The sequence below is a fragment of the Entelurus aequoreus genome, linkage group LG04 (genome assembly GCF_033978785.1).
Source record: "Entelurus aequoreus isolate RoL-2023_Sb linkage group LG04, RoL_Eaeq_v1.1, whole genome shotgun sequence".
Lineage (NCBI taxonomy): Eukaryota > Metazoa > Chordata > Actinopteri > Syngnathiformes > Syngnathidae > Entelurus > Entelurus aequoreus.
Window position 1 is genome coordinate 18,487,721 of NC_084734.1, and position 10,371 is coordinate 18,498,091.

Sequence of the window (10,371 nt, forward strand, 5' to 3'; positions counted from 1 at the left end):
TATTTTACAAGCCAAAACTGCAGCACAAGATTTTCGTTTTTTGTGATTTACCTCTATATACATTTCTGGCTTGTGACAAAATTTGGCTAGGTATCATGTTCTGAACTTTTAACCCAAAGTCCAGAAGGGTATTATCTATGCAAAAATGCATTGAACAAGTTGTGCTTAGACGTGGGAGCGAAATTCATTTTCTAGGCACTTTTTCTCATGTCAGCTCACCGTCTAAGAGTCGCGATTCGAATTCAAATCGATTTGTTCCCACACCCCTAATATTTATTCCTTTGGTTCGCAGCCAACCTCTTAATCCTAAAATGAATATAAATTATTCAAATTATTCAAATTGTATATATTTTATTTTTTACCCCCCCCCCCCCCCCCCCCCCCACACACACACACACACACACACATTTTCTACATGTGCCTCGACTCCAATACATTACTTCCTGATTGCTTCCTGGGTGGACCAATTGAAAACAGCATTTGGCCTCGCCTCCTTCCAGCAGCGAATGGGAGGTGAGCAGGGGCGGGGCAGAAAGGATCCGCGCGCTAGTAAACAGAAGAGCACAGCGTGCAACAAACATCGCTCTGCTTTTTAAGTGGGTCAAATGAGGTCACGCTGATTCTTACCGAGTGTCCGTCCAGACCGGAGGGTGGCGTGCGTGTCTGTGAACGTGCCTTTGGAGCGAGGGAGTTGTGTCGAGTAAATAGTGACTTTATGGGTCAGAGACACAAACTGTACGTGTTGAAGACAGTCGCTGGAGGACAAACTGCAGGTTTTGTGTATTCAAACATGAAACTCTGCTAAGATTTGCTTGAGTCGTCTTTGGAGAAACTACCCCACGCAGCAGTTGGTGAGTGCCTCAACTCAGATTATCACGCATTATCTGATTTTGACACAAGGCCAACGTGTTTAATCCCACCATTACCCTCCAACTGACCTCTGCCTGTAAACAACACACGACACTGTTAATTATTGCATGGTCATTATCTCATGCAAAATCATACGCAATTTTGCCTACATGGACTTCAATCTGTGCTAGTTCGCCACAGCTAGCTAGCAAGGCACTGCAACAACGTGGCGCAGCTTCTTTTCAATCGTGACTTTTGCGCTGGATTTGATCCAATTATTATGTTTATAAACATGATCTATGTGTTGTAAGTGTACCGATGGGTTGAATAAAATGTTACAAGGTGATCGAATATGGTTGGAAGTGTTTTGTTTTTTCTCGCTAGCGCGCTGTGTAAATATAGGCTAAGGTTGTTGTCAAGAAAGTTGTGTGATTCATACAATATTTACTTAAAAATGTCAACTGTTATTTCTTTTTACTGTAGTAAAGTAGCCTAAATAGTGATTATTAATTCATACAGGAAATATACCTGCTTATATTACCTACTTGGTATTGTTAAGATTGATTCCAGGGACAAGCGGTAGTAAATGAATGGATGGATGGATTCCTGCCCATGTTTGTATCTTTGACTTTTGAACTTGTTGTCAATAAAGTTGTGTGATTCATACAATATTTACTTAACTATATAAAATTGGCCCTAGTGTGTGAATGTGAGTGTGAATGTTGTCTGTCTATCTGTAGCTGAGATAGGCTCCAGCGACCCCGAAGGGAATAAGCGGTAGAAAATGGATGGATGGATATAAATAAGTATAACTTTTTACTGTAGTAAAGTAGCCTAAATAGTGATTATTAATTCATACTTATAATATCCTATATCATGACCTACTTTGTATTGATAATATTGATGTCTGCCCTTTTAATACTTTTATATTTATTGAATTTTCAACTATGCTAATGTTGTTGTCAATAAAGTTGTATGAATCATTCAATATTTACTTGATAATATCAATAGTTATGACGTTTAGCGCAGCCAAAACAGTGATGAATAATTCATACAGGAAAAATACCTTTTTATATTACCTACTTTGTATTGTTAAGATTGATTCCAGGGACAAGCGGTAGAAAATGGATGGATGGATGGGTGGATTCCTGCCCATGTTTGTATCTTTGACTTTTGAACTTGTTGTCAATAACGTTTTGTGATTCATACAATATTAACTTAAACATATCAATAGTTATAACTTTTTACTGTAGTAAAGTAGCCGAAATAGTGATCAGTAATTCATACATATAATATGCATGTTGATCATGACCTACTTTGTATTGATAAGATTGGTGCCTGCCCTTTTAATACTTTTATATTTATTGAATTTTTAACTATGCAAATGTTGTTGTCAATGAAGTTGTATGAATCATTCAATATTTACTTGAAATATATTTTAGTTATAACACTCATTGCTATACTAAAGTTGCCAAATAGTGATGAATAATTCATACCATAAAGATGTGTGTTGTTTATGACCTACTTTGATAAGATTAATGCTTGCCCACTAAGAATTTTGTATTGATTAACTTTTGAACTATAGATAGATAGATGGTACTTTATTGATTCCTTCAGGAGAGTTCCCTCAGGAAAATTAAAATTCCAGCAGCAGTGTACAGAATTGAGATCGAATTTAAAAAGTAAATAATAAATAATGGGGGTATATGTTATTGTTTTGCATCCCCTGTCATCCTAGTACCCCCCTCCCCCCCAGAGAGGAGTTGTACAGTCTGATGGCCTGTGGCGTGTATGTCAGTATTAGCTCTATTTTGACTGTTTATGGATGCACGCAACACTAGAATGTATTACTTATTGCATTAGACAAACAAATAAGTAGTTTGAAAAACAGAATAGTCATGTTATAACAACACCAACTAAGTACTGCCATTAAAATATATGTGCCCATTGTTCTTTGATGGCTGAGGTGAGTTTATGGTAGCCATGTTGTACTGAGCAGCCAGGACAGAGATGTATGCACTGCTTCCCCACACGCCTTTCCTGTGGTTATCGTAAAAAATATTTATATGGAAAAATATCGCAATACTTTTTCCTAACAAAAGTATATACATTTTTAATGTCTTAATGTTGTTGTTGTTTTTACTCATTTTATGGGCTGATTGTCACTCAAGTACATGTTCTGCAAAAAGTAGCCAATATTTGACATTTAATTGTTGAGAAACTTGATCCACCTGTACTATTACAGTAAATGGAAATGGGTCATTTAAAAATGTAATTGTTTGACTGAGTTTGTCCTATGATTTATTATTAGTGTGCATTTGTTTATATATACACATATACATATGTATGTATGTATATACTGTATATATATATATATATATATATATATATATATATATATATATATATATATATATATATATATATATATATATATATATATATATATATATATATATATATATATATATATATATATATATATATATATATATATATACATACATACATACATATACAGGTATATTAGGGGTGTAACTGTACACAAAAATTTAGGTTCGGTACGTACCTCAGTTTAGAGGTCACGGTTCGGTACAGTAAGAAAACAACAAAATATACATTTTTTGGTTATTTATTTACCAAATTTGTAAACAATGGCTTTATCTTTTTAACATTAGGAACATTATAATAATTCTGCCCACGTTAATCCACATTAAACTGCCTCAAGTTGTTGCTCAGATTAAATAAAATGACAAAACTTTTCTTCTACATATAAAAAGTGCAACATTAAACAGTTTTAAGTCAACTCATCATGCTTAATTTATTACAGCATATGGGAAGCCTGTAGTTGATTTTTGATGGTTAGCGCCTTGCATGGCAGCTCCCGCCATCAGTGTGTGAATGTGTGTGTGAATGGGTGAATGTGGAAATACTGTCAAAGCGCTTTGAGTACCTTGAAGGTAGAAAAGCGCTATACAAGTATAACCCATATTATGTGAATGTTATACTTTTATCAACATGTGATAGCAGGGACCCTGCCATTCAAAACTAGGCTGCTCCATTACTAATGTTTAATGTAACTAGCTGAAAAAATAGTACAATAGCAATAGGAGAGACCATTCATCCCTGAACACCATGGAGTTCATGTAGGCTTAATAATGCAGTTACATTATTATATAAACTATCAAAGACAGAAACTCTTCATTTAACATAATGTCCTTTTTTGCTGCTTCAACACAGTCTCAATCAACACAGAAAAAGGTAAAGTGAAATAACAGACAGACAGGGCTTTGCTGTCCGTAACACACACACACACGCACACACACACACACACACACACACACACCGCAAAATGAGCTAACGTTACTCTAAAAGCGAATTAGCCTTCACCTCAAGCCAGGACTGCATTTGTTACCAGATTCGCACCTTCTCTCTATCGTATTACCACTAGCACCACACCGTTAGCATCACAGCTAACGTTACCATGTCGCTACCTGTCTGCTCCGCGGGAGCGTGTGACGTTGCACACGTGACATATGTAAGAAGGTGCGCTTGTTTTAAAGGCCTACTGAAATGAATTTTTTTTTATTTAGACCGGGATAGCAGATCCATTCTATGTGTCATACTTGATCATTTTGCGATATTGCCATATTTTTGCTGAAAGGATTTAGTAGCGAACACCGACGATAAAGTTCGCAACTTTTGGTCGCTGATAAAAAAGCCTTGCCTGTACCGGAAGTAGCGTGACGTCGGAGGTTGAAAGGCTCCTCACATTTCCCCATTGTTTACACCAGCAGCGAGAGTGATTCGGACCGAGAAAGCGACAATTACCCCATTAATTTGAGTAAGGCTGAAACGACGCGTCGACGTAGTTGACGTCATCGGTTACGTAAATACGTCGACGCCGTCTTTGTGCGTCGACGCGTCGCATATTTACGTCACACTACCGTCATGGCGAAGCGCAAAGCAGACGATGCGAGCGGTCCGAGCGAGGGGGAAAAATCACGCCAAAAGTCGTCAAAAGTGTGGAAGTACTTCAATACACAGCCTAATAATGTTGTTGAATGCACACTGTGTCGAGCGTAAATGGCCTATCATAGCAGCACAACGCCTATGAACGAACATTTGAAAAGAAAACCATGAACCATCAACTAGTCAATCGTCCGCGTGAGCATACGTTGTCATCATTACACAAAAACATGAATGTGTCATTTGTATCTGCTAGGGGTGTAACGGTACGTGTTTTGTATTGAACCGTTTCGGTACGGGGCTTTCGGTTCGGTACGGGGGTGTACCGAACGAGTTTCTAAGCTAAAGCTAACTTTAGCTGCTAAAGTCTTAACAAGCTGCTTCGCTCCTGCCTCTGTCTCAGCACGCAGCATTGTCCCACCCACACAACCATCTGATTGGTACACACGAAGCATTATCAGCCAATCAGCAGTGCGTATTCAGAGCGCATGTAGTCAGCGCTTCAGCGTGGAGCAGATGGGTGTTTAGCAGGTGAGCATCAGGCAGCGGACTCTCCACAAATGATAATAAACACCTCCCAGTCAACTACTAGTAACATCACTATGAGCCCGTTGACCTTCTAGAAACTTAAACTGCAGCTCAGCTCACTCGCAGTCCTGGCTTGAGGTGAAGGCTAATTACCTCCCAGTTCCAGCCACATCGACCCCTTCTGAGCGCCTATTTTCAGCTGCTGGGATTATTGTAAACAAGAAAAGAAGCAGAGCATGTAGACATGCTAACCTTTCTTCATTACAACTGTTAGTCACTCACTGGAATGAGTAGAATTGGTTATTGTGTACTGTGTTGGACTGGATGTTTATTTTGCACATTTTAAAAGCAATACTTAATGTTTACAGTGCTCCAGAATATTTAGATTGTCACTTTTTTGTATTGGATGTTTATCTTTATTTTTGCACATTTTAGCAAATAAGCAATACTTTCACTTTTGTTGAAATGTTTACACTGTTGTTACGGAATATTTCGTTTTACACTTTTTTGTATTGGATGTTTATCTTTATTTTTGCACATTTTAAAGCAAAATAAGCAATACTTTTACTTTTGAAATGCTTATACTATTGCAGAATATTAAGATTTGCACTGGATGTTGACTTTTATATTTGCACATTAAAAAGCAAATAAGCTACTTTTAATTTTGTTAAAGGTTAAAAGTTTTAAATGTTTACATTGTTACAGAATATTTAGTCATGTTGTTGTCAATGTTGACTGAGTGGCCATACTTCTTTTTTTTTTTGTAAATAAAAGCCATGCCTTTCGAAAAAACTGGCCTACATTTATTTTTTCATCTTCATTTTGAATAAAAAAATTATCGGTAAAAGGAAAAATACTCTATAGATTAATCGAAAAAATAATCTATAGATTAACCGATTAATCGAAAAAAATAATCCATAGATTAATCGATAGAAAAATAATCCTTAGCTGCAGCCTTAAATTTGAGCCAGGATGAAAGATTTGTGGATGAGGAATGTGAGAGTGAAGGACTAGAGTGCAGTGCAGGACGTATCTTTTTTCGCTCTGACCGTAACTTAGGTACAAGGATTCCACACTCTCTCCTTTTTCTATTGTGGATCACGGATTTGTACTTTAAACCACCTCGGATACTATATCCTCTTGAAAATGAGAGTCGAGAACGCGAAATGGACATTCACAGTGACTTTTATCTCCACGACAATACATCGGTGAAGCACTTTAGCTACGGAGCTAACGTGATAGCATCGTGCTTAAATGCAGATAGAAACAAAAGAAATAAGCCCCTGACTGGAAGGATAGACAGCAGATCAACAATACTACTATCAGGAGACACCGAACCAAACACTGGACCTGTAACTACACGGTTAATGCTGTGCCGCCTGTCGAAGCCCAGCAATGCTGTTGCTAACGACGCCATTGAAGCTAACTTAGCTACGGGACCTCGTCAGAGCTATGATAAAAACATTATCTCTCCACCTACGGCAGCCCTCATCTGCTCATCAACACCCGTGCTCACCTGCGTTCCAGCGATCGACGGCGCAACGAAGGACTTCACCCGATCATCGATGCGGTCGGCGGCTAGCGTCGGATCCAACTCAAAGTCCTCCTGGTTGTGTTGCTGCAGCCAGCCGCTAATACACCGATCCCAACTACAGCTTTCTTCTTTGCAGTCTCCATTGTTCATTAAACAAATTGCAAAAGATTTACCAACACAGATGTCCAGAATACTGTGGAATTTTGCGATGAAAACAGAGCTGTTTGTATTGAGATACAATGTGTCCGAATACTTCCGTTTCAACCATTGACGTCACACGCAAACGTCATCATCATACATAGACGTTTTCAACCGGAAGTTTCCCGGGAAATTTAAAATTGCACTTTATAAGTTAACCCGGCCGTATTGGCATGTGTTGCAATGTTAAGATTTCATCATTGATATATAAACTATCAGACTGCGTGGTCAGTAGTAGTGGGTTTCAGTAGATCTTTAAGTCTCTGTGAGGAGAGACAACAAAGAGTGGGAAACGCATGCAGTGTAATGCCCGCAGCTAAAAGCAACTGCGTGAGAACTGCGTGAGAACGTATACTCCAATATCACGATATAGTAATTTTCTATATCGCACAGAGACAAACCCGCGATATATCGAGTATATCGATATATCGCCCAGCCTCTATATATATATATATATATATATATATATATATATATATATATATATATATATATATATATATATATATATATATATATATATATATATATATATATATATATATATATATATATATATATATATATATATATATAATAAGAGATGTCCGATAATGGCTTTTTGCCGATATCCGATATTCCAACATTGTCCAACTCTTTAATTACCGATACCGATATCAACCGATATATGCAGTCGTGGAATTAACACATTATTATGCCTAATTTGGACAACCATGTATGGTGAAGATAAGGTACTTTTAAAAAAAATAAAAAAAATAAGATAACTAAATTAAAAACAGTTCCTTGAATAAAAAAGAAAGTAAAACAATATAAAAACAGTTACATAGAAACTAGTAATTAATGAAAATGAGTAAAATTAACTGTTAAAGGTTAGTACTATTAGTGGACCAGCAGCACGCACAATCATGTGTGCGGTAAGCGCTGCAAGAAAAGCATGTGGTCAACTTTCAGACCCTGCGTTAGAACTATTTTACAGTGTGACTCACCAGTGTTTGTTTGAAAGGGGCTGCACAAGAGTTCAGACGACAGCTGAGGTTTAGCAGTGTGTGTTTGCTTCACACATCAGTACATTTAATCCTCAATCGCTGTGCATGAGTGCCAAGTTTGCATCACAGCTATTGTACCCTGCATTGTTTTTTTTGGGGGGGTAGTTGTTTAACGCTGGAAGTGACAAATGGGAAGTGGGTTTACATTTAGCAACAGTACTTCCTCACGGGTGTTGTCAGACATTTAGAAGTGATGCTTTCAATAAGCACACACATTCATCAATGCCCATGTTGTATTAGAGCTAGCTTCTGTGTTACTGCTCAGAAATGGTGGGCGTTAATAATCGGTTACAGTTTAATTGGTTTTGCGTAAGTTGAAAAACTTGTATTGCGAAACTGCAACACCCATTGAAATAAGTTAAAATACATTTAATCAATGCTTGGCCCACCAAAACATCACAATTTAAAATTTTAACATGCCTTTTGAAAAAATAAAACAAACATTTAGGTAAGCATTATTGTATGAAAAACTATACAATAGAATGTAGTACAAACAAGGGTGGTAGTTTTATGTGGTAATGTACTGTAATAATTATTTACAGCATGTATTTGGGGTTTTCCAATCCGATTTTAATTGTCAGTAAACAGAAAAAAACCAGTACGTGCTTTCATGTAAAATGTGTGATATAATGTCCGATACAAGCGGTCCTGCAGTGTGTTTACTTGTGCAAAGCTGGACAGCTAGTTAACTTTTAAATGTCCTACAAAAAGCACACAAGGTTTTTTTTTTGTATTATAGTCAAGTCATTTACAAAATATAAACATGGTAGGCTACAGGATACTAGGAGCTAGCAGCTACACAACAGTTAAGCACACAATATCACACAAGCTAGACATATGTAATAGGTGTCCTTAATTGAACAATATTGCAGTCTAAAACAGCACATTTGTCAATATAAACAAGTACAAAATAATTCTGGTCTCATATTACTTACACATAGGAAGTCTCCATGGCAGAAGCGTATTAGGAAGTATCCAGTAAAACAAACATGTCCACGTCCTTCAATTTACTGCATCACGAGCTTAACTTAATGAATTCTTGTGACCACAAATACCACCCTATTTCAACTTAAATACGACATTAGTCCATTCCAGGCAGTTAATGATAAATAGCTCTACCATTGTGCTCTGCTGGACTGTTTTCACTTGATCAAACCTTTTCTAACATTAATAAAAATGATCTATGTATGTATGGTTCCTGCTAATATTGTATCGGATTAAGGCTCCAATATCGGTATCGCATCAGAAGTGAAAAAGTAGTATAGAGAGTGGACTTTTACGGTATGTCTTTCCAGCTGTTATCGACTCATTCTGCATCAGTGTAGTGCAGACTCGCAGTGCTACGCTCCTACTGCTTCACCACTTTCTACTTGCACTGTCATGTTTTAGATTATTTCTTTCTTTAATTTCCAGTCCTTCACACTCACTTTCCTCCTTCCCATGCTTGGAAAAAACACATTCATGTCCATCTCTAGCTGTAAGCTAATGCTAGCAAGTAAGACCAGATATATTGGTCTGATTTTACGGGGTTCACAGTGACATTCACTATGCCGACTAGGGGTGGGGAGGCTCATTACCCAAATTTTTTCGCACAATCTAAAGCATAAAAATTAGCCGACAGACTGCTCATATCTTGTTGTAACACTATAACCAACAGCCAAGTTGGCAGAAGTCAATGCAGTAAATAAGTGCAATACTAGTATAATTAGTATTGTGTAACAAAACTTTTTAAACATAAAATCCTTATTCAGATTATTTTTGGAATCATTTCCAATATTTACTTTTTAGCTTTGCAGATTTCTCCAAGATTGTTTTTGTTGGACAGTGAGAAAGCAGCGATGTTTGACCCACTTTGTGTATTAGTGTGTGCATGATACAGCTCTGTCACCTGCAAGACAAACACACAATAACACTCTCACACATGCTCCTCACATATCTTTTCCTTCTGGTTTTCACTCTCGACCTCGCTGGCTTCAAATTCTAGCAGAGCCGTGTTGAAGCATGCCGTCACACCTGCAATGCTAACAATAACAATAACACACATGCACTGTATCGGAGGAATGTGGGTGGAGTCGTTAGGCGTGTTTTTATTCCGTTTGAAAATATCAGCAGTAAAATTGCAAATCACACAAAAAACATTTGCTTTTGTGAGTTGTTTGGTCCTCTGTCCTCTGTTGTCCTCTGTGTTTTTTTTTAATACATTTTGATTTCTATTTACGGTTTTAATTGGTTTTTCCCTTTAAAATC

At 37.2% G+C, this 10,371-nt stretch overlaps 1 protein-coding gene across 2 annotated transcripts in view; it reads left to right on the plus strand.

The window, feature by feature from the left end:
* The first annotated feature begins 514 nt into the window (after positions 1–514).
* Positions 515–10,371, plus strand: part of LOC133647754 (atypical kinase COQ8A, mitochondrial-like) — a 24,750-nt gene continuing 14,893 nt past the window's right edge. The window contains exon 1 of one of the 2 annotated variants that reach the window (XM_062043444.1): positions 515–851. The gene's annotated coding sequence lies outside the window, so the exon portion shown is untranslated. The remainder of the gene's footprint in view (positions 852–10,371) is intronic. The other variant, XM_062043445.1, reaches the window with a different exon arrangement.